The 26208-nt window shown below is 37.7% G+C and overlaps 2 long non-coding RNA genes across 2 annotated transcripts in view; one reads left to right on the top strand and one right to left on the bottom strand.

The window, feature by feature from the left end:
- The window catches only part of LOC123382277, a 514364-nt gene extending 490649 nt beyond the window's left edge, over positions 1-23715 (bottom strand). Inside the window, exon 1 of the long non-coding RNA XR_006590403.1 lies at positions 22663-23715. This is a non-coding gene — a long non-coding RNA (uncharacterized LOC123382277). The remainder of the gene's footprint in view (positions 1-22662) is intronic.
- The window catches only part of LOC123382276, a 211530-nt gene continuing 208220 nt past the window's right edge, over positions 22899-26208 (top strand). Inside the window, exons 1-2 of the long non-coding RNA XR_006590402.1 lie at positions 22899-23240; positions 24405-24453. This is a non-coding gene — a long non-coding RNA (uncharacterized LOC123382276). The remainder of the gene's footprint in view (positions 23241-24404; positions 24454-26208) is intronic.

The following is a 26208-nucleotide window of genomic DNA, read 5'->3' as shown; positions in this document are numbered from 1 at the left end:
TATTTCTCTGAGTTTTGGTCTTACGTGTTCTCTAAAACTTTTCAGCCTAAAAATAATTATAAGAACTGATGGCTAGTCAGAAAATGTGGACTTGAACTGCTCATCATAAAATCATGTTTTAAAGGAACAGTCCTTTTGATTGCAAGGTTGAAATACCACACTGCAAATTGATGAGTACCAAATACACATTTCAGATTCAGACTTCTTCCCAGACCTGTCTCCAGGATATCTAAACCCCGGGGCAGAGAAGACATTACCTCTCCTTCAAGACTTTATTAATTTTACTTAGCAGAGTCGTTTTCAAAAACACATATGCGATCTGCCTTCTTCCTTTCCTTTCCTCTTCCCCCTCCCTTTCTCCCTCTTTTCCTCTTTTTCTTCATGTTTCTTTATGCTTTCTTCCTTTCAGTGTTCCCTATAATTTTAAGCATGAGGTTTAAACTTTTAATTTTTATTATTATTGAGGGAAAATTCATAGAATATAAAATAAACAATTTAAAGTGAACAATGTAGTGGCATTTAGTATATCCACAATATCGTGCAAATACTACCTCTAACTCCAACATATTTACATCACTCAGAAAGGAAACACTATGCCCATTAAACAATTATTCCCTATTAACCCTCTCACTCCAGCCCCTGCAGACAGCAATCTGTCTTCCCTATGGACTTACCTATTATAGACCTTTCAAATAAATGGCATCACATTCTATAGGACCTTCTCTGCCTGACTTCTTTTATCTAGTATAATATTTTTTTATATTTATCTATACTGTAGCCATATATCTGTATTCTGTTCCCTTTTTATGGCTGAATAATATTCCTCTGTATGTACATGCTGTGATTTGTTTACCTATTCATCTGTTGATGGATATTTGAGTTCCCACATTTTGACTATTATGAGTAGTACAACTACGGACATGGGCATGCACCTCTTTGAGTATCTGTTTTCAATGACTTTGAGTCTATACTTAACAGTGGAATTGCTGGATTATGTGGTAATTTTGTGTTTAACTCTTTGATGAACTGCCAAACTGTTTTCCATAGCAGATGAACCATATTCTACTCCCACCAGCAAAGTACAGGTATTCAAATTTCTCCACATCCTCCCCATGTTATTTCTTCCTTCCCTTCTTTCTTTCTCTTTCTTTCCTTTTTCTTCTTTCTTTCCTTCCCTTCCTTTTCTCCCCCTTCATTCCTTTCCTTCCTTTCCTTTCCTCCTTCCCTTAATCTCCCTTCCTTCTCTGTCTCTCTCTTCTTTCCTTCATTCTTTCCTTCCTTTCTTCCTTTCTCTAGTGTAACCACCCTAGGTTGTTTCCTCTGCCTGGGACATATTTGCTTATATTTCCCCTGACAGTTATTAGTTCTTGAAGATTGATCTCCAATATCAACTTATTTTACATCTTCTCTTTTAGGTTTGGATTGGTTTTCTTTCGAGAAATTATGATATCCCCCTTTATTTAATCATATAATCTTGTTTATGCCATTCTGCATTGTTTTTGTTATATTCTTCTCTACTTCCTCTCTCCATTAGATTTTAAACTTCTCAAGGGAAAAATCATCCTCTTTCCTTTATGGAACCACACTTCCCAAATTTGATCATGGCACAGTCATCTTTAGTACTCTAAGTGTTTACATAACATTTACAGGATGTTCAAAATTTGAACATGGCTTACAATGCTCTGTTCTAGCCCTGCATCCCTTACCCTTTCCCACATTTACACAATTCCCATTTTCTTTCCTTGCCTTCTTTTTCTTTCTTTTCCTCTCTAATTTTCCATTTGCCCCCTCTTCTCTCCTCTCTTCTCTGAGTCTTAGCCTGCCATCACTCACTCTTGTCACCTCACTCAGTGGTTCTCTCTTGTGCAATCTCTCAACCTCTCCGCAACATACACTCCCTTTCAGTTCTTCCAGTGCCCTTTTGCCCTTTGTCCCTCTATTTACCCCTATTTCCTAAACTAAGAAAGCCATCTCCCATCCCACCTCCTACACAGTTGACTATTTAGCATACTGTACCTCTCAACATGTGCTATCTAAGGGATGCCTCTTCTGAAATCTTAGACAAATTCCTTTCTGATATTCTTTCTCAAAGTTGTGCATCAACTCATTTTTAAGATCCTCTCCTGAGAAAAATCTAGAAGTTAGGCTTCAGCCAAATTGTGAAGAGGTACACAGTTTTCTTTCCTACAAGGCAAATGGGTTGTGGGATTTGGAGTACAACACTGAACATACTGAAATAAAACAATAACCAAATGATATAAGGCACCTCAAACGTGCTCTGCAAAGGAGTAAGGTGAATGCCAGATGTTACGTCATTATCTCTTGACTCTGTTCATCCAATTATTCTTCGCAGGTACATGGTAAAGTTAGTGTCACTTCAATGGTAGCATGGGGGATATACCATTAATTCAATAATAAGGTTAAAAATCCTAATTTCTTTTCATTTGACCTCTATTACACCTATTACCAACTATTTATGGAGGGTTCTAAAGAGAAACAAGAAGAAATGTGTACTTATTTAAGAGTTAAAGGTTTAGTACATCAGTGATACCATTCAAATAACTTTTGAAAAACAGTTTTGTCTAAGAAGTCATTCATTTAACTTATGGATCCTTATGACACACACAATAAGAAACACTTACAGAAACTATTAACCAAACAATAAAAGAGACATTTGTACTAAGGGTCTAGGAAACAATAATCCGAAAACAGACAGACCCAAGAAGTACATACGGTTCACCATCCCTCCCTCTCCCTCCATCCCTCCCTCCCTCTGGGTACTGCCCTAAGTCTATACCAGCAGCAACTGGGGATAAGATCAAAGTCACTCGCAAACAGAAAACTGCATCAAGTTTTTGTTCCACAGACCTGGTGGCATTTCAAAAGTCATTTGTCTCCATACTGGTTATTCCTGTCCTAGCTGTGACATTGGCATTGGAAGGTGACAAAAAACAAACTAAAACATCATGTGTTTTTGCCCTTTATGCAGTTGATTCTTCATTATTTTTTATTTATTATTTTTTAATGATTATTTCCAGTCTGTTAGTTTACCCAAAAACAAACAGCGCTACCTCTCAGTGACAATGAATACAGAAAATTATAGGAACTCAGGCAGACCAAACTTTTCTCCCAGCTTATACTAAAACTGCCTACAGAAGGAAGTATTTATACACTATTCACTTGCTGTATGCAGACATCATTGATGGTGAAGTCATTTACAATGTTCCATTCAAACTTCACAATAAATCTATAAGGTATAAACCATGCCTTATATTTACATGAGTGTTTAAGGTGAACTTTAGATAAGTTATAACAGCACAAAGTTAACATAGCTCCATCTAACTCCCAAGCATGGCATACTGGAGAGTCCCATAAAGTCATTAAACAAACTTCATTCGCTGAAAAAAATCTAAAGTTATTATTCTGAAACAGGATTATAGTTAAAGTGATAGCAAGACTTTTAAAATAAACAGGTGATTAACAAGGGTGTTGGCTATGTATTTTTGTTTTTTTTAATTATTTTTTAATGTTTATTTATTTTTGAAAGAGAGAGACAGAGACAGAGTGTGAGTAGGGAAGGGGCAGAGAGACAGAAGGAGACACAGAATCCAAAGCAGGCTCCAGGCTTTGAGCCATCAGCACAGAGCCTGATGCAGGGCTCAAACTCACATGCCGTGAGATCATGACCTGAGCTGAAGTGGACACTTAACCGATTGAGCCACCCAGGCGCCCCTATGTATTTATTTTCTGTTCCACTGCCATATACATCTCCGATATTAAAGGAGTCAGCAATACAGAGCTACAATATTACATTCTAGTGACAAAAACAAATTACACTTAAACTATGCACATCACTTTACCATCCAATGACATAATATTTAGGGAGTTACCATTAAGTAAGTCTCTTTGGAATAAATTCCAGACAATTTTCACTTTCCCATTATGCCACTAAGAAGAGGCACTGGCTCTTGAATTTAATATACTGGGATATTTTCTAAGGTTTAGTTTCATTTCAGAAAGACAACATGCCAACAATTCACCAAAATACTCGATTCATTGTCTCTTGCAAGTAGGCGTGCAACGCTCATTTGGGGGAAAACAAACAAACAAACAAACAAAAAATCTTCATGGTAATGTGTTTGGATCCGTTATAAAGCAAACAGATATAAAACTGGGTGGCTGTGGATACCTTTTTATTGGATTAAAACAATGCAAACTGCACACTGTGTCTAAATGTTTAATATAAACATTTACACTGAATATATTTGCAGATCAACAGCTGCTCAAACAAAAGCAGCAAATCTAATGGATTTCATAGTTGAAACCCCCAATCAGAATGGAGTTCACATTCACCACTCATGGCTTACTCAGTTGTGCTTCTGTATTGCCCTTTGGAACACAATGATTATCTAATTTTAATCACCTTCCAAGGAGCAATCAAAGCCAAGATACTTGCTCATGTTTCCAGACCAAATGAAGTGCAGGGCAATTAGTTTTATTCTCCAAACTCCAATTATTACTACTGATATGAAATAATGCTTTACTGTCATAATGCAATTATGCTATGTGTTCCCATTTTGAATGAATATATACCAAAACATTTCAAAGGCATCTGAATTCTCTATTGCTGTTCTAGGTACAATTGAAAGCATTTCAATTAAGGACACTTATAAACCTTTAATCATAAATTGAACATCTTGTTTTGTGAAAGATCAAGAACTCCATGTACTTAACTGATTTATAATTTTAGCGGAACTTTAATCTCAGACAAGGAAGTTGGTGTGTGGGAGCCAGTCACTTAGTAAGTACAGATAGCACATGTATCTCGGTTCAGCTATGTTACGTTTTACTATTCATTGTGCACATAATAATCTTGGGAAAGCGGTGATAACCAAATTTCTTTGTAAAAAATTATAAGCATCAAAAGAAAATCAAGATATCTCCATAAGTAACAATACTCCAATAAGAAATAGTAGTACCTTTACCCTCAACAACCTACATCGTCCCCCTATAACAGGGGAAACCATAAATTATCGCAGTATTGTTAGTTATTTGTAAAGGTAGTATATTCCTCATAAATGGCAAAGCTATAATAAATGAGATTAAATGAAGCTATAATTATTCAGTTTTATAGAACACCCCTTTGAGGATGATTTTTGGATCTGGCTAGTCTTACGGCCTCATCAAAGGAGAAGGACATTAAGTTAGACTCTTATAGAAGGCACAGTGCAGTAACTCTTTTGTGTTTCCTCAATATTTTTAAGTTGGAAGACTTAACATGTTAGAAATTACTAATCTTGGGGCGCCTGGGTGGCTCAGTTGGTTAAGCGTCCGACTTCAGCTCAGGTCATGATCTCGTGGTCCATGAGTTCGAGCTCCGCGTCGGGCTCTGTGCTGACAGCTCAGAGCCTGGAGCCTGTTTCAGATTCTGTGTCTCTCTCTCTCTGACCCTCCCCCATTCATGCTCTGTCTCTCTCTGTCTCAAAAATAAATAAAGGTTAAAAAAAATTAAAAAAAAAAAAAAAGAAATGACTAATCTTACTCACTTGGGTTTCACCTACATTCCATCTTATTCCAAATGTAGTTAGTGCATTTACCCCAAAATAAAATATTTTGACTTCTTTTCCTTATTTGATCTATGGACAAAGTACTGTGTTTCTTGGGATAAATACTGACATAAACAGTCTAAATAATAAACATATACAACTTTATAAATACTTATATAAACAGTCTAAATAATAAACATGTACAACTTTATGATGCCTTTCTTCTCTTCCTGGAAATTAAGAAATTCCACAGCTACTCTGCTGCCGAAATTCTTTTATTTTACACACGTATATTTTTTGATATTCTTACAAATACTCCTACAACTGCTGTATCTTTATGTTCAACCCTCTTGTCCACTTTCCGTCTCCCTTTCAAAATGCTGACAAAATATTTCTCCCAGAATATCATTTTTTTATCATGGAATTTCCCAGCTCACAAATTTTAATGGCCCTATAATGTTGACTCTCAGAAATTCAAGCAGTTTATTGTTGTTATTTGCTTTGTTTTAAATAAAAATCAATCTCTTTAAATTATTTAAGCTCAAATGTCATCAACACTAAGAGGGGGGAGTATCAGAAACTGCATTTCATATACACCTCCTCACTCCTTGGAGCTGTGCCAAATGCATTAGAGATATCATCACATCATCTTCCCAATAACCCTGAGATGTGGAGGAGGGAGATAAGACACAGCCAATTTACCTCTAAGTGTCAACATTTTGGTTTCAGCTAGTCCCTTAGACTCCAAAAGTGGTATGTTTATGTGAATGAGAGCAAAAGAAAAAAAGAAAAAGTTGTATGGAGATTCATGGATAAGGTAAGTTGATGGGAGTACAAAACCCTGATGTTCTATTCTCCCATACTGATACAACAGAGGCCTTGTGGATTGTTACTGTTTAAAGACCACTGATGCAGGGGCTCCTGGGTGGCTCAGTTGGTTGAGCATCTGACTTCAGCTCAGGTCATGATCTCACAGTTTGTGAGTTTGAGCCCTGCATTGGGCTCTGTGCTGACAGCTTGGAGCCTGGAAATGGCTTCAGATTCTGTGTCTCCCTCTCTCTCTCTCTGCCCCTAACCCACTTGCATTCTGTCTCTGTCTCTCTCAAAAAATAAAATAAACATTAAAAAAATTAAAAAAAAAAAAAAAGACCACTGATGCAATGCCATGCCTACCCACGCACATGACTCTGAGTCTCATTTTCAGCTTATGTCAAGCCCAGTCCTACCATATCTCTTGGAGTGTAGGCCTCAGACTGCTGGCTAACTCTGGATTGCCAATAACTCCCAGAGACTTGGCCTGTGTCCAAAAAGCAGGTGCTATTAAGAGCAACTAGTATTACTTCAGAGATCGCTGCATATTGGTATTCTAAATAAATATCTGCTACTGATTTTTTTATAGATTATGTTTACTCAGATCCTTGTCTAGACATGACAACCAGACAGAAAGCAATTTCATAGTATGTATTTATAGATATTAGTCATTATTTCATTTTCTAACAAATATTTAAATTGATACCACATGGCAGGATATTTTCAATAAGCTTGCGGCTCTAAAGGTGAGACACATTCCCTACACCAAATAATTCATCACAATAATTGAAATTAGTGATTTTGAAGGTATTCTCCTGGGAGTATTAGAGGTTCAACAAAATGCCTTGATCTTTGTCCTTTGCTTTTTTTTAATTTATAAATATCAAAGATTTAAATATATACCAAATGGAAATAAAGACAAAAATAAATGGAACTATATCTATGGGATGGAAAATTATGTAATCATGACTAATGCTCACAAAATTCTCATAATATGGGAATTTGTATGTATTAAGTTAATATTATTAAAATATATAATTATATTTATATATACATAAATTTTATATATCAACATATGCATAAAAGGAAATTATACATAAACTATATGAAATTATTAAAAATTATTCTCTGTGATAGACCATGAATGAATTACTTATAGTTATTTTTATGAATTTTTCAAATTCCAGAAATAATGATATATTTACTTTCTGAAAAAGAAAAATTATAAAAATATAACAATAATGAAAATAAACTATCCTACCTTCTTGTGTACACCAACTGTCACTATTATTTTTCTAAATATTTTATGTATTTATTTTGAGAGGGAGAGAGAGGGAAGGGCAGAGAAAGAGGAGAGAAAGAGAATCCCAAGTAGGCTCCATGCTGTCAGCACAGAGCCCTATGTGGGGCTCAGTCCCACAAACCATGAGATAAAGACTTGAACCAAAATCAAGAATTAGACATTTAATTGACTCAGCCACCCAGAATCCCAATTAGATCTCAATTAGGGTTCTCAGCCACCCATTAGATCCCAACAAGTCTGCTTCCTTTGAACAATATCTCCCCATTTCTCCCTGGCAACCACCATTCTATTTCAACTTTTTTAGATCTCACATATTGCTGAGACCATACAGTATTTGTCTTTTTCTGGCTTATTTTACTTAGCATAATGCCCTCAAAGTTCATCCATGTTATTGCAAACAGCAGAATTTCCTTTTTCTCATGACTAACATTCCATGGCTAACATATATCACATCTTCTCTATCCATTCATCCATCAATGGACAGTTATGATGTTTCCATATCTTGAGTATTATGAGTAACACTGCAATAAACATGAGAGTGTACATATCTCTTTGAGATTCTGTTTCCAATTCCTAGATCATATTGTGGTTTTTTGATGGTTTCTTTTATTGTATTGAAGCTTTTTACTTTGATATAGCCCCACTTGTTTATTTTTGCTCTTGTAGCCTGTGCTTTTGGCATCATAACCAAAAAATAATTTCCAAGACAAATGTCAAACTTTCCCAAAGTCTCTTTGATGAGCTTTATGCTTTAGCATCTTTCATTTAAGTATTTGAGGAAGATTTTTTGAGTTGTGTAAGATAAGGTCCATTCATCTTCATACTTTTGCTTGTGATTATAGTTTTCCCAATACCTTTTATTGAAGAGATTATGCTTTCCCCATTGTGTATTCTTGACACTTGCTAAAGATCAGTTGATCACATATAAGGGAGTTTATTTCTGGGCTCTCTATTCTGTCCCAATGATCTATGAGTCTATTTTATGCCAGTACCATACCATTCTAATTACTATCTCTTTAAAGTATAGTTTGAAATCAGGAAGTGTGATGCCTCCAGATTTGTTCTTCTTTCTCAAGAATGCTTTGTCTATTCAGGGTCTTTTGTGATTCCATACCAACTTTTTTTTTTTTTTTCCCCTAGTTTTGAGAAAATTGTCCTTGGGATTTTGATTGGGACAGCATTAAATCTGTAAATCACTTTTGGTTGTATGGGCATTTTCACAGTACAAATTCTTCTAGTATATGAATACAGGATATCTTTCAATTTATTTGTGTCTTCTTCAATTTCTTTCATCAATGTTTTATACTTTCATTGTATGTATCTTTCACTTCCTTGGGTAAATGTATTCCTAAGTATTTAATTCTTTTCAATGCCCTTATAAGTAGGAATGTTCCCTTAATTTCTTTTACAGATAGCTTGCTGTCCACGTATAGAAATACAACTTATTTCTTTATGTTGATTTTCTATCCTGTAACTTTACTGAATTCATTTATTAGGTCTCTCTGGTAGGGTAATGCCACTGGTTGGACTCTGAAATTGAGTGGATCCATAGGTTGGAATCCACAATCACTCAGTCAAGTGGAGCCCCAGGATATGCTTTCCAGAGACCTGTGGCTGCTGGCTGGGATTTGCCTTCAGGCAAGGCTGCAGGGTGGTCTCTGCAATTGATTAGAGCCACAGGCTATTCCCTATATAGTCCATCAGGATCACTCCTTGGATTCTCCTCCCAGGCAGTGCTGCTGGCTGTTCTCCCTCCTAGGTTCAGGTTACTACCAGGCTGTCAGTTCAGGCAGGTCAGTTGGGCAAGGTTGCTGATCGACTGGAATCTGTATCTTTCAGTTGGGTGGTAGTAGGGGCTGGGCTCCATGACCTGAATGATCAGGTGGGGTTACTGTCTGGGCTCTCTGGCCCCTCAAAACTTCTGGATGTGCTTCTTAGTTTGGTGGGTTCACAGTTAGCTCTCTGCCTAAGCAGAGCCTTAGGCTAAGCTCTGCAATAGGACAGGGTTGCTGTCTGAATGGGTTATATGTTCTACAGCTGGGCAGGGTCTCTGGCTTGGCTCCCTGTATGGGTGGGACCAGCAGCTGTACCCTGCTGCTGGGCTGGACTGCTGGCTGGAAATCCCAGCCAGGCAGAACTGCCAACTGTGCTCTTTAGCACAACAGGACCGCAGGCTTGGCTCCATGGGTGGGCCAAATGGCTGGGTGGGCTCACTGGCCAGGTGACACCGCCAGCAGGGATGCAGTGTGACTACTGGTCACTGTGAGTCTTGCCCCCCACTTCTTTGTTCTTAGCTCAACCTAGATATTCTAGCCTTACCACTTCTTCCTTGATCCCCATGAGAAAGAACTGGACAGACCTCTTAGGAAGTAGTTTGAAATGCTGTGGAAGCTGGATATCCACTGGGTGCTCTCTGTTCTCCGCTGGAAAACCGTTGGCCCAGAGAGTCCTTCTTAGCGTGGCATTGTTTCAGCCTCAGGAAGGGGTGATGCCAATTGAAACTGTTCCTTGTACCCTTCTAATGAGGCTTTTCTTGTATTTTGTGGTCCAAAGGGATCCTTTACCTTCACCCTGGGTTCTGGGATTTTTAAAAAGTCATTATTTTGTGGATAATTGCTTGTTGCTCTTTCTATGGCTGGTGGCTGTAGCCAGGGACCTCCTATTCTACCACCTTGCTGACATCTCAGTCAATATGTATATTTTAGTTGCATACATAGCCAAGCAGACATTATCATTATGACTATAATGGAAATACAGGAAAGTATTTGTAGTCAAACACAGAAAAGGCAGCATTAGCAGAAACATCAGAGATAAGTATTTTTTTGAGGGGAAATGTATAGAATTCATTATTTTCAAGCAACTAAGAATCCCTTAAAGAAAAAGCAAGCAAAATTTAGGCGAGTTCTTTAAGAACATGATGGAAATAGTGAAGAAATGACTGAAGCTTATCAACCTATTAAGAAAAATGGAGGAAGACACTGTCTTCCACTGTGCACTTGTCAGAGCTCATCACTCATGACATACTCAACAGCAAACTAAAGACAACCAGAGCATGCCAGATTTGCAGAATGCCTTTATTCATGCATGGCTTCTATAGCAGTTACTAAGAGTAAGTTATTGGAAGTAGTAGGCCACCCCCTTCCCCTTGTCAGCCCTAATAGTTTAACAGTGGATGGACAGGATTTTAAAGATTTCTTTAAGACAGTGAACGAATTGACCTTCTGTTAAGTAATAAAGGAGATGATCACGGATGAAGTAAAATACCCTGAAGCAGTCTTAAAGATAACTTGCAGGCCTGGCAAAGGTAAAGTGCTTCCTCCTTGTAGTTTTTTAACACTCAAGACATGACCAAAGCACCAGCCACCTTCTATATACGCAGGCTCTGCTCTACTGTACTTGCCCAGGGACAGAAAGGCGATTTTCCAGTGCATCACAGACAGTAGCCATTTGGAAGTGCTGCTAGGAAAAGAAAGGGGTCTAACTGACAAAGTCTATCACATGTCCTCAGAGTTTTATGCTTATAAGACCTTGCTCTAGGTAAACTATGCAAACTCATTATTTCCAGTTCTTCGTCTAATAATTTTAGATGTGGCTTAATTACTCTAGATTTGAGGAGATGTTCCATTATAACATCCTAAAGTAAATCTTTATTCCTTCATGTCAAAGGTGACGTTAAAAACATTGATCGAAAACCTATTATGTGTCAGAGTTTTATGAGTTTGCTCTTTCCAGCCTCACAACCATTCCTTGGGGTTCACATTCTTTTAAAGAAAAATGGCATCCAGGGAGAGGACCTGAGGATCAAGAACATGTCACATGTAGATCTTACAGGTGAGATATGAAACCAGTTGCCTCTGATGCTAAACTGAATAGGCTTTCAACCATACTACACTTCCAGAGTCAGGTTTACATGTGTGCTGCAACAATAATTAATTTATTGGGGCGCCTGGGTGGCTCAGTCAGTTAAGCAGTCTGACTTCGGCTCAGGTCATGATCTTGTGGTCCGTGAGTTCGAGCCCCGTGTCGGGCTCTGGGCTGACAGCTCAGAGCCTGGAGCCTGTTTCAGATCTGTGTCTCCCTCTCTCTCTGGCCCTCCCCCGTTCATGCTCTGTCTCTCCCTGTCTCAAAAATAAATTAAAAAAAAAAAAAGAATAATTTATTTAAATAATTTTTTTAATGTTTATTTTATTTTTGAGAGAGACAGAGACAGAATGTGAGTGGGTTAAGGGCAGGGAGAGAAGGAGACACAGAAGCAGAAGCAGGCTCCAGGCTCCGAGCTGTCAGCACAGAGCCTGATGTGGGGCTCGAACTCACGAGCTGTGAGATCACGACCTGAGCTGAAGTCAGACGCTCAACTGACTGAGTCACCCAGGTGCCCCTATAATTAATTTATTTTAAAATAAACTCTCATGTGTGAATTATATTAATTTTACACTATCAAAACATGTTTTTTTATACTGGCATTTTAATGTGAACTTTCTCAATTCATCCAATAATTAACATCTTACAGACTCAAGCCAACTGTAGACAGTACATTGAGCACATCTTATCTGTCAAGGTAATTTATATGGTTTATTTAAGGTATCAGGAACCATAAAACCATATTTACGTTCAAGTTCTCCTTGATTATAGAAACAGTTATCAAAAAAAAAAAAAAAAGAATAATGGTACTGCTTTATTTATGAGACAATCAAACTAAAGTAAACCTGATCAGAGGAGATGATGTAGGAGGTATTAGATTACCATACTAATGTTCTGGACTTATTATCAATCACATAGGTTTGAAATTCATCTTTACCACTAATTGGGTATCTTCAGAAGACTCAGTTAAGCTTCCTGAGCTTCAGTTTCCTCACCTGAAAAGTAGAGGTAATAATGGCTAACTTGCAAGATTGTTACAAGTGAAAAAAAATGTGTAGCAGAATAAAGGATTCACAACAGAAGCATAACTTGTGTTAATAAAATAATCAATGTGAAGTTCAGTTAAAAATCCATGAAAACCTTCCTTGACTATGCCTTTCTGTGTTTCACTCATTCAACACATTTTTGTTGACTGTCTACATTTATGAAGCATATTAGTCTACCAGAGCTTCCAGCACAAAATAACACAGACTTAGTGGCTTAAACAACAAAATTTTATTTCTCATAGTTCTAGAGGCTAGAACCAAAATTAATATTTTGGCTGGTTTGGTTTCTCCTGAGACCTCTCTCCTTGATTTGCAAATGTCTGCCTTCCCACTGTGTTCTCCAATGGTCTTTCCTCTGTGCACACCTATCTGGTGTCTCCTCCTCTTTTTATAAGGACACCAGTCATATTGGATCAGGGTCCATTTATATAAACACCATTTAATTTTAATCACCATTTTAAAGTCCCCATCTCCATACAGAGTCACATTCTGAGATACTGAAGGTTAAGACATCAATCTCTGAATTTTGCAGGGACACAATTCGACCCATAACACCAAGCATTAGGGTAGAGGATTGAAGAAATTATGTACAAAATGGATGTGTTATTCTCCCTCATGGAATTTTAGTTTGGTGGAAGTACAGATGAACTAAAAGGCCATTATAACACGATATGATACATTTCTGTAGGGGAATCACATGTTGACTGAAAGCAGTGAGTTGGACCACTTTGCTTAGATTTGTGGGTCAAGAGAAGACAGCTATGGAATTTCTCCTACATTGATAACATATATAGAAATAGAAGTCAGCTTTGCAAGGGTAAGAGGGATAAAGGATATTCCTGGCACAGATGACAATGAGTACAAAGTCCCAGAATTGAGAATATGCATTTGAGAAGCTGAAGGGAGACAGAAGGTTAAGGGAAGAGAAAAGCAGAGTAGGCAGAGATAAAAAAAAAAAAAAAAAAAGAAAAAAAAAACATGGCACAGTCGTAATAGTCCTTTCAAGCTAAATCAGGGCTTTTGACTTTATCCTAAGGGCACTGACAACCTCGTAAAAATATATGAGATAAGAGGAACACATTACCAGGTTTGTATTTTAGAAAATGGGACTGAGAGACAAAAATGAAATCAGAGGCCAGTTATGAAATTGTTCCAGTAAGGCAACCACAATGACCTAGCACATGGAAATATCAAAAGGTATGAAACAAGTTGATACATTTGTGAGCTATGTATAAGAATTCATACTTGGATTGGGTCGGAGGTGGTGGTGAGAGAGACTTCGTAAGAATCTGAGATGTGTGTCAAGATCTGGACTTGAACACATCAGTGGGTAGTAGTCATATTGCCTGCAAGGGAGGACTGAAATGAATGTCATAGAAATGACACATTTTGTTTGAGATGTACCATTTTTCAATGGATACCTAATTGAAGATGACAAAGATACATTAGGTTCTTCAGGGTGGGGTTGCTGCTATGTGTACTTTACTAGACCACTTTCAACCAAATTCAGCTCTATTATTTCTAAGGTAAAAGTCATTTATGTCAACTCTTAATTTTTCTAAGATACAACTAACTACCACTAGCTTTCTTTTACCTTCTTTAGAGAAATGTTGGATGATAAGAGGCAACGAGTTTGACCTTTTTGACCATTATTTCATTGTTTTATGAATTAATCTTCAAGTAATAGTTCAGTTCAGCTTAAAGTATGTCATGGGCCAGAGTATATGGTCCATGTTATGGACCCATCAATGGATGAGTGGATCAACAATGGATGAATGGATAAACAAAATGTGGTATATACCTATCATGGAATAGTGTTCAGCCTTAAATAGCAATGCAATTTTGATACATGCTGTAAATAGGGATGAACCCTGAAGACACTATGCTAACTGAAATAAACTATCACAAAAGGACAAATACTGCATGATTCCACTACAAAAGGTATCTAGAGTAGTCAAATTCATAAGACACAGAAAATAGAATGACTGTTTTAAGAAGCAGGGGAGAAAGAGAGGAATGGGGCTTTATGGTTTAATGGTTACAGAATTTCACTTTTGCAAGATGAGAAAAATTCTGGAGACGGATGGTGGTAATGGCTGCACAGCAATGAGAGTATATTTCAAGTCAGCGAAATGTACCCTTAAACATGGTTAAGATGGCCAATTTGAAGTTAAGTATATTTTCCTACAATTAAAAAATTTTAAACAGTAACTGTATAGGATTTCCTTATAGATTAAATTAAAAAGCAAAAGTGTCAGTATGGCATAGGGCAAGTACATGACATCAACACTCCATAATGCAATCAGCAACCGGGAATGTTATCAATATATAAAAAGGTCACAGTATCTTGCATGCACACAATTTGCACTTCTTTGGTTTTTTTGACAAAAACAATATTATGCAACAAATGTCAACTTTCCAGCACAGATGGAGAGTTATAAACCCTGAGATCTTCTCCCTGTCCCCACTAACAGAATCACAACAATTAGATGCTGAGATTAGAGTTTACTAAGATTTGGGTGCAGGAAAAAGAAAAAGAATAAAATAAAAGTCAATTTATAAACAGTATTGTTATGTCTGTAATTTATATAAATATTTCAGAGGATATTTAGAAAAAGCCCTTTGGTAATGAGTTTCAATACATCAAAGCAGAAATAAACACATATGTTCAGAGTGTCTCAGAGAATAATACAAATAAATTATTACAAAATGAGAAAAAGATTGATTGGACTGATACTCTTTGAGGCTGCTGTTTCTTTTTGGTTAACTCCATTTATTACATGAAGTTGCTTGAAACTTCTTAAAAAGTCTGCTTAATATTAGCTTGTTAAATATTGTCATAAATGTTTTAGAGTTTGGTTATTGCTTTCTTCAGATCCATAACCTTGCTTTAATAACCCACATATATTCACATCCACTTAGCAGACACATTACATTGTGTCATTAAGTTACACAATGAGTATAATTGCTTTACTTCCTACGGATTCTCTCCTAGGTCTAAGTCATCAGAAAAGAACATTCTCTCAGAGCCTTACAGTCTGAAAGCCCCTGGCATCTGAAGGGATCAAGCAGGTGAGAGCCACCATATCTCTCCCAACACCTTAATTATTTATCACCTAGCTCTAGGCAGGTCAGGGTTTTTCTGGAGACACTGTCAATCTGACTTGAATTAGAAAAAAAAAAAAATCTCAGAACTCTCTCTCAGTTACAGGAGGCCAAATGCCCAATGGCTGATGAGAACTCCTAGGAACTTCACATCCTCATTAGGGTATAAATGAGATTTCCTGATCCAAATTTGCATACAAAAAGTCAACTCAACTCACTTAAAAAAAAAAAGTCTCTTCCTGATTAGATGCTTCAAACCCTTTAAATTCATCCCTGTTCTCTATTTCTTGCTCCTTCTGGACATCTGGCTGTGTCCATTTTCACAAATTCTTAGCATGTCCTTAAGAGACCAAAGGGAAAAGATAATGTGAAGCTCAAATGATTGTTCTGGTCCTTGGCTGTTCTGGTCCTTAAATGTGAGCAAAACCTGAAACTGTTGGCAAAATGATAATTTCTGAGCATCACTAATTTCAGTTTCTTTGACACCCCCTCAGCCAGTTGGACTGAAACATCTGCATTCCCTTTGTTACTTGTTAAAAGTGATCTTTTCTTTGAGGTATAAATGGTCTCCGTGTGACTTGAAATGTCCATTTGGGAATGAGGCAGGGTTATCTGGGGGTGAGGGGTGACAAAAACATTAGTGAATCCATTGGTTATTTTATCAAGTAAAGTAACTTGATTTCATTCTCAGGAGACCTGCGAAGGATTATGTGACTTCGGGCAAGCTTTCTAAACTCTCTCGTCTCATTTCCCCCATCCGTAACATTGAAATCTTCAAGAATTTCCCAAATTTTGTCTTCCATTCAGTGCTGGAAGAGGTGTGCCCAGTGTTTGTGTAAGACTTCAGTGTGAGGTCTCACACAGGTGGCAGTCTAGACGCAGAGATCCTCAAACTTTTATAGGCATAAATGTCCCTGGGGAACTTACTATACATGAATATTCTTGCAGAAACACAGTTACAGAACTTCTGATCTAGGCATGCTTGTAAGAGCTGATTTCTCTTATAATAAAAACATTGAAGTCTTTTATTCATTAAACAACTTGTTTTGGCCAATGTCTACTACTACAAGTAAATGCCTGACAATAACTTTAGGCCAGCCCTGTTTTGCATTGCCATGCTATGACTAAGGCAGTGGGAAAATTCCCATTAAGCATTCCCTGCTTAACCTAAAAATGAAAGCTGACTCAATTTGCCATAGCCACATGCCTACCATTTATAGCAATGGTATACATTGGTGATTACCGGAATCAAAGATGGCACTTTTAATTTTTATCTTCTTCAGAGACTTCCTTTTCTGTGAATACTGACTGGAGAAAGTATATTTTTCTCTCCAAATTGTACATGCCTTACAATGCCTTTTCTGGAAGTCCCTTAGTCACTACCCAATTACTACTGCAATGGTTTTCAAATATTGGCTACTGAGGATTCTCAGAACATACAAGGCAGAAAAATGGTTAGGGTTAGATGTTTAGTTCTGCCAATCCCTCTTCCTCTACGAAAACATAACTAAAAAATGGCATTTTCAAATCTGGCTTGCTTACTCAATTTTCAGAGAAACTTTTGGTTGGGTTTCAGAGCTAATCAAGGCAGAACCAAATCATCAGATTTGTTCTCTCTCATGTGAAACACACATTCTAGTATCACTGGCTGTAAACATCTTCTTAGGTTTGTCTCTCCCTATTTCTCTATGTATCCACCTTCAGGGAATTCCTTGAAATTCCTTGAATGTGCCACACTTTAAAAAATGTGATCCTGTTCTTCTTCCTGTGTTGTACTTGCTAGCTCACTCCTATGCATCTGCCAGGACTCGGAAATATTTTGAGGGCTACATCTGGGGCACTGTTTCTGTGTTTCTACAGAATTTTGTGGATAACTTTGTCATAATCCAAATTTCAGTGTATACTAATCATAGATTTACCTATCTTTCATGGGAAAGAGTCCTTTGAGGGCAGATACCATGACTGTTGTGTTTTGTTTTTATTTTTAATTCCCAATGCCTAACACCTTGGTGGGTACATGATGTGTGCTAGTACTTGTTTAGTTATTTTCCCATTCTATAGGTTTCATTTTTATTCTGTTGGTTATCTCTTTTGCTGCGCAGAATCTTTTTTTTTTATTTAAAAAATATTTTTTATTTATTTTTGAGAGAAGGAGACAGGGCATGGAGGGAAGGAGGGGCAGAGAGAGAGGGAAACACAGAATCTGAAGCAGGCTACAGGCTCTGAGCTATCAGCACAGAGCCTGACACGGGGCTCGAACCGCGAGATCAGGACCTGAGCCGAATACAGATACTTAACAGAGCCACCCAGGCGCCATTCCTCCTTTTTAATGTTTATTTAGTCCCTCCTTTTTAATATTTATTTATTTTTGAGAGAGAAAGAGAGAGAAAGAGAGAGAGAGAGAGAGAGAGAGAGAGAGAGAGAGAGAGAGAGTCAAAGAGAGAGAAAAGGGAGACACAGGATCTGAAGCAGACTCCAGACAATTAAGCATCAGCACAGAGCCTGACGAGGGGCTCAAACTCAGGAAACAAGAGATCAAGACCAGAGCTAAAGTCAGGCAGTTAATCACCTGAAGCACATTGGTGCCCCACTATGCAGAATCTTTTTTAGTTTGATGTAGTCCCACTTGCCTATTTGTTTTTGTTTCCTGAGCTTTTGAAAGCATATACATGAAATCATTGCCAAGACCAATGTCAAGAATATTTTTCCTATTTTCTTCTGGGTGTTTTATAGCTTCTGTTCTTACATTTAGCTTGTGTGTATGCGTGTGTGTGTGTGTGTGTGTGTGTGTGTGCATGGTCTAACACCAAGGTCCAGTTCTATTCTTTTACATGTAGATATAGAGTTTTTTCAATACCATTTACTGAAGAGAAAATCCCAGCCCCATTTGTGTGTTCTCAGAATTCTCATTGAAGATCAGGTAACTTTATATGCATAGGTTTATTTCTGAACTTTCTATTCTGTTCCATTGGCCACATATGTATCTTTATGCTAGTACTACATTGCTTTAATTATTGTATTTTTGTAACATATTTTGAAATCTGAAAATGTGAAGTCTCCAGCTTTGTTTTTCTTTCTCTTGATTGCTTTCACCATTCTGGGTCTTTTATTGTTCCACATAAATTTTAGAATTGTTTTTTTCTATGGCGGTGGAAAATGTAATTGGGATTTTGAGGAGGAATGCATACGATTTATATATCACTTTGGGTACTATGGGCATTTTCACAATATTATGTTTTCCAATCTATGAACATAGAATATATTGCCATTCCTTAATATCTTCTTCAATTTCTTTCATCAACGTCTTATAGTTTTCAAAGATGAGTTTTTTTTTTCCTAAATATTTTATTGTTTCTCAGGACTTTGTAAATAAGATTTTTTTTCTTAATTTTTATTATTTTCTTATTTTATCTTTTAAATATCTTATTCTTAGTATATAAAATGCAACTTATTTCTCTGTTAATTGTGTAACCTGTAACTTTACTAAATCCATTCATTAATTCTAACAGATTTTGCTGGAGTTTTCAGAGTTTTCTATATATATGATCAGGTCTTCTGCAAAGAGATGAAGTTTAACTTCTTTCTTCCTTATTTGGGTGCCTTTTTATTTATTTTTCTTGTCTAACTTTGCTAGCTAGGACTCTCAGTACTATGTTGAATAGAAGTGATGAGAGTTGGCATCCTTGTCTTGTTCCTGATTATAGAGAAAAAGTGTCCACCTTATACCAAGTATGATGTTAGTGTTGGGATTTCCTTCTATACTTAATTTGTTTAAAAGTTTTTATCATGGAATAGTGTTGAATTTTATCAAATCTACATCTACTGAAGTGATCATGCAGATTTTATTCTTCATTTTGTAAAAGTGACATAAGTTTACATACGGTGAACCATCCCTGTATCCCAGGGATAAATCCAACTTGTTTATGGTGTGTAATCTTAATGTGCTGTTAAGTTTCCTTGCTAGTATTCTGTGGAGTATTTTTGCATCTATATTCATCAGGGATATTTGCCTGTAGTTGTCTTTTCATGTAGTGTCTTTATCTGGCTTTGGTATCAGAGTAATGGTGGCCTTACAGAAAGAGTTTGCAGGAGTTCTCTTTAATTTTTTTAAAGAGTTTAGGAGCAGGTGTTAATTTTTCTTTAAATGTCTTGTAGAATTGTCCAGTGAAGGCATTTGTCCCAGGGCTCTTCTTTGTTGGAAGGTTTTTTTCATTATGATTCAATATCCTTACTATTAATGGGTCTGTTCAGATTTTTCTATATTTGCATTATTTAATCTTGGTAGATGGTATGTTTCTAGGCATTTACCCATTTCTTCTATATCCTCAAATTTGTTGGCATATCAAAGTCTTCTATGATCCTTTGCATTTCTGGTATTAGTTGTGGTATTTCCTCTTTCTTTTGACTTCAATCTTTCCTTTCTCATAGTCTAGCTAAAAGGCTTGCCAATTTTATCTTTTCTAAAAAAAAATCTTTGTTTCATTAATCTTTAATGTTGTCTTTCTAGTTAATTTCACTTATCTCCAGCTGATCCTTGTTATTTCCTCCCTTCTACTAACTCTGGACTTAGGTTGTTCTTTTTCTAGTTTGTTGAGGTATGAAGTTAGGTTATTTATTTCACACCTATTTTATTATTTACTATTATTAAAATAGTACTAGTATTACTACTATTTACTATTTATCATTCACTATTTATTATTTACTGTTTATTATTTATTTACTATTTTCACACATAGTTATTAATCACTGTAGTCTTCCCTCTTAGAACTGATCTGCTACATCCCCTGAGTTTGGTGTGCCGTGTTTCCATTTTCATTTGTCTCAAAATACTTTTTGATTTCCCTTTGAATTGTTTTTGACCTATTGGTTCTTCAGGAGCATGTTGTTCAATCCCCAAATAATTGTGAGTTTTCCAAATTTCTTCCTATTATTTATTTCTAGATTCAAACCATTGTGGAAGGAAAAATACTTGCTAGGATTTCAACTTTCTTAAATTTGTTAAGACTTATTTTGTTGCCTAACATATAATCGATGCTGGAAAATGTTCTACGATTATTTAAGAATGGGTATTCTACTGGATGGAATGTTTCCTGTATGTCTATTATGTCCTTTTGGTCACAAGTATATTTTTAATTTTCATGGTAATATGGTTATTTGAAAATTTATTTTTTTAAAAAATTTTTAATGTTTTATTCAGTTTTGAGAGACCCACACCCACACAGAGAGAGAGAGAGAGAGAGAGAGAGAATACACAAGCGGCAAAGGGGCAGAAAGAGAGGGAGACACAGAATCCGAAGCAGTCTCAGGCTCTGAGCTGTCAGCACAGAGCCATCGCAGGGCTCCAATTCGTCAACCTCAAGATCATGACCTGAGGTGAAGTCAGACACTTAACCTCTTGAGCCAACCTGGCCCCCCCTTTATTTGCAAATTTCATTAAGATTCTGTTCTTCTTATTACAGGTAGCAATTGAAAACACTGATTATATTACCAAAGATTTGACTAGAATGTCATATTTAAAACTATGCATAGAATCAGATATGACCAGACAACTTTAAAGAAAAACATACTGTGGTAAGAACTCCCCTTTCTCCTGTGGAAGGATAAACCTGAATAAGCCCTTGTGATTCAGGATAAGTGGAAGGACATCTATGTTCTCTTGCAAGAACCTGAGAACATTTCTCACTGTTTTCCATGTCTTGTCTCATGATGCACTGACGCCACCTGACCATCAGGAAGCTGGTGTCCTAGCCTAAATATGAATCCTGGCAACTAACCTTTCAGTAGATACAAAAGTAGATTCAGTAGATTGGATACACAGGGAGAATGGCCACTATAGCACCCATATAGGATGACATATTGCTACAGATGCTAAATTGCCCTTGAAATACAGTTACTTGGTTAATGCAATAACAGCAGGTCCTACATGTTCTAAACAACACCTGAGGCAACTGCCAAAGGAATCTGGGGTCAGCTATCCAGAGTTCCCAGCAGATAAAGAATTGACAAATTACATTGGCCCTTTCCCTCTGAATGAGGGCTCTCAGTATGCCTTAGTTTGTGTGGACACTGAGTATGGCCTAACCCAAGCCTTCTCCTGTTGCTCTGAAAACCAGGCCACCACCATGGGGGGATTGGAGAAGCTAACTACCATGTACAGATACCCCTGTCAAATAGACAGTGATTGAGAGTCACACCTTCAAGGTCATGGTACGCAAGACTGGGCAAAAGAATATGACATTTAATATTGGTTCCATCTCCCTTATAACCTACAAGCAGCAGGGTTGATAGAAAGAAAGGAATATTAAAGCAGCAGATTAAATTACTACAAAGTAAAACCACCTTGCCCAGATTTTAATACATTTAAATAATCAACCACTAGTGCCTGTTACTCATATGCCAGACTGGGAAGCCCTGCCAAGACACACAACATGGTAAAGGCATAGAAATCACAGGAAGGAGCCACTGCCCCAAGTTTCTCAATGGATCATTGGTGGAAGTGGAACACTGGAATCTGCAGTGGGAAGTCCCACCAGCATGGTGCAAACAGACGGTTGCCAAACATGCCACCTCCATGCTAGTGAACAACTTGCTGACCTCTCAGGGTATACTGAAGAAAAGGCATGGGGGGGGGGGGAAGCATATGAAATCAAAACACCCAATCATAAGGGATAAATTGTTACAGGAGTTCATCCAGAGGACGTGACCCTCTGTTGACCTGTCACACGCATTTGGGACATTAGAGCCTCCTCACCCACTCCCAGATGTATACGCTTAGCCCACTCTTTCCACAGATGTAGCCATTTCAAGGATATAGCCCTTAAACAGTAATGCATTTTTCAGGGCACCTGCACTCAATCCACAGCAGTTGAACTCCATTAAGACCTCCATGCTTTTTTTAAGATTCTGGCGGTTGGCGTGGAGGTCTACTTTTTTGCGACTGCCCAAGACAAGCCTCATGAGTAAATTCCTGCTTATTAAAATCGCCACCTACCAGTCTGAAGTGCTCTGCCTTTGTCTTCCGTCTCTTCTTGTCCTCCGTGCACAGGGACCAGTTAGGAAGCAACCACGAGTGGCGATTAGATCCAGGCGCAACAGTTGCAGTCCGGCTCTGGAAGTTGCCGTGTACTCCTGAGTCTGCACGGATTAGCGGCAGGCGTGTGCAGTGGAGGCCTGGGACCTGAGTCAGGGCCTATTGTATGCAGATGCAGACCTACAGGTGCTATCTGTGGGCACCCACAACACCGCAGGCTAGTGACAAGAGTCACCACCAGACTTGGGACCAGGAACACCTGCAGGGAGGTTGGCTGTTGGCGCGCACTTTTGTTGTGTGGGCGCTGCACGAGTTAGTTGTTGGGCATGCGCGTGGAGGTGGGCGCAGCAAGGGGACAGCCCAACACATCCGGGTACCGAGCAGCTGTAAGAGCTTAAGGGGCTGACAGCCAAAGCCCTAGCTAGCTGCGAGGACAGCGGTCTGGGCGCATCCTGGCCCCAGGGCGTCCGTCTTCTGTGGCTTTGGCTTGGGCTGCTGGAGTGGAAGAGGAGGAGTGGAGCAGGCAGATACCCTGGCAGGTACTAACCGCAAACAAATGAAAACCTGGGGAGCCCTCCTACCCCAAAGTTGCAGACGTCCGTGGTGGGTCGGCTGGGTATTGATTGCCTTGGTGGCACAAACTGCTGGTGTTGTCCGCCTTCCAAGGCGAGGTTCTTAATGATGAAAGCTGCCGGTTTCTGAGCCCTGCCAGGGCTGCTGAGGTCCTCAGCAGAAAGCTGTTGAAGGCCTTTGCAGAGCAGGCTCCTGGGGAACTGGGGCTGCTCCCGCGCTGTGTGTGACTGGTACCGCGGGCTCCGCTTTCTTGCCTGTTCCCAGCGGTTCCTGGGCAGCTCTGCTCCACCAGTCTCCGGGGTGGGGGGCGCAGAACGCAAGCGGGTTCTGATGCAGTGCCCTGGAGCCTGGGGAAGCTAGTCACTGTCCCCGTTCTCCCTTTTTCAGTGAAGGGGTCCCTGTGGGGTCTGGAGGTGTCCCTCTGTTGCCAAGCAGAACCATCCTCCAGGATGGGATGATACAAAGTGAAACTGTTCTGCTTTTTTTTTTTTTTTTTTTCGCAGTTTAGCTTTGTGTAGCTTATTCGGTGTGCGTGCGCGCGCTCCTCTATGCGCCCAAAGCCTCTTGAGTGGACACACCTGAGCTCTCCCAGTCCTGGTTTCATTGGATAACTCTCGAATTGTTGTTTGTGGAGGGACGGGGGCTGCTGTGCCCTACTTCACCATGTTGGTGATGTCCATCCTACACACTGCCAGATAAATTTTAGGAGTTTTTTTGTATCTACAAAAATACATTGCTTTAATTTCGATTGGACTCAAATTAAATCTGTAAAGAAATTTGGAGAAACGACATCTTTACCGGGTAGAGTCTTCCAAGGCATGAACACAGTCCACGTCTTCGTTTGTTAAGGTTGTTTTTGGCTGTTTCATCACTGTGTTGCAGTTTTCAGCATACAGTTCCTGTCTCTGTTTTATGTGTTTATACATCATTGATTCATTTTGAAACTGTTTCAAACATTATTTTAAAGTGTTTTAAATATTTACAATATCAATTTTGAATTTCAGATTATAATTCTATACTATTTTGCTAGTACATAGGATATAATAGATTTTTGCGTGTTGACCTTGTTTCATGCAACTTTGATAAGTTCACTTATTCTGGGAGGTTTTATCCTTTTGTTTTGTTTTTAGAGTCTTTGGGATTTTAGACTTGGACCTTGAATGATCAAATCATCTACAAGTAAGGACAGTTTTATTTCTTCACTTCAAATCTGTATGCCTTTTTAGTATCATCTTGAGCCTGGTATAGCTTCCTATTTAACGGGATAGTATGTATAATAGGATTGGTGTAAGCTGATAGGCTTGTCTTGTTCTTGAATTTAGCGAAAAGCATTTAGTATTTGACTGTTAAGTGTGAGATTAGCTGTAGCTTCATTTTTTTTTTTCTTTTTTGTTTGTTGTTGGTGCCCTTTATTAAGTTGAACAAGTTGTCTTGATTTCTGATTTGCTGAGAATTTATATTAGTGGTGGAAGCTGAATTTGGTCCGATGCTTTTTGGCATGAATTGATAGGTGTATGTGGATTTTCTTCTTTAGACTATTGCTATATTAGGGTATGTTTTTATTTTCACATATTAAGCAAGCTTTGCATTCTTATAAACCGCAAGTAGCTGTGGCTTACTATTATTGATATTTATGTTGAATCCTATTTAGTAATATTTCATGAGGGTTTTTGAGTTTTTATGTATTACAATGGAAAACCTTCTTTATATGAATGAACTTTTAAAAGCAAGAGTTGATATAATGTCTCCAAGGTAAGTGATGGTTACTGGTTTCTAGTATAATTTCATTGTGATCAGAGAATAAAATTTATATGACTTCTGTTATTTTAAATGTGTTAACCTTTGTTTGATGATCCATGATGTGATCCATCTTGATGTATGTTCCATCTACACTCGAATGCATATTCTGTTCAGTGAAGTGCTCTGTGAATGTCAATCAGATCCAGTTTATTGATGGTGCTGTTCAGTTTTTCTATGTCCTTGTTGATTTTATAAGCACTAATTCATATTAATCCTGGTTTTTACTGGGTAAGGGTGTTGAAGTCTCCAATATTATTATGGCTTTATCTAACAATTCCCCTTTCATTTCTATGAGTTTTGCTTGTATATTCCAAAGCTCTGTAGTAAGTTATATATACACGTTTGAGGTTAAGTTTTCTAGGTGAATTTACCTTTTTATCATTTTGTAATGCCTCTCTCTTTCTTTGATTGGAAGTCTACTTTGTCTGATAATAATATTGTCACTCTGGCTTTCTTTTCATTAGAACTTGTGTGGTATCTGTCCCCCCCCCCCCCCAGGGCTTTTACTTTTAGCCTACTTCTATCATTATATTTGAAGTGAATTTCTTGTAGGCAGCATATGGTTGGGGCATATTTTTTAATGCAGTCTCATGACCTCTATCTTTTAATTGGTGTATTTAGGTTATATTGAATGAAATTACTGGTATGTTTGGATTAAGACTATAATGGTATTCTTTTCTGTTTTGTCCCCTTTTGTTTGTTTTTACTTTCCTATCTATTTTGGCATATTTTAACATTTTTAGTATTCCTATTTAACTCGACTATTGTATATTTGACTGTACTATTTAAATGCTATTACTTTAGAGATCATAATATTGTTAATGTTTTTACAGTATAATTAGTAGCAACAAGTAACCATAGAGTTTCTTTACTTTATTTGCTTTCTGTTATAGTTTCTTATAAACTAAGTCTTCCAGATATATTAAAAACCATTTCAGACAGTATAACCACTTTTTGCTTTGAACTGTTAAACACTTTAAAGATCTAAGAGGAGCTTAGTCTATTATAGTTGCCCAAATATTAAATATTCCTGTTGCTTTCACTTTGTCGCTAATATTCTCCAGTTTTCCATCCATAGCATTCTTTCTGTCAGAAGAATTTCCTTTAGTGATTATTTTAGAACAAGATGGCTAG

Source organism: Felis catus, chromosome E2 (genome assembly GCF_018350175.1).
Source record: "Felis catus isolate Fca126 chromosome E2, F.catus_Fca126_mat1.0, whole genome shotgun sequence".
NCBI lineage: Eukaryota > Metazoa > Chordata > Mammalia > Carnivora > Felidae > Felis > Felis catus.
Note: the sequence above shows the minus strand (reverse complement) of the source record. Positions and strands in the feature narration are given on the sequence as shown.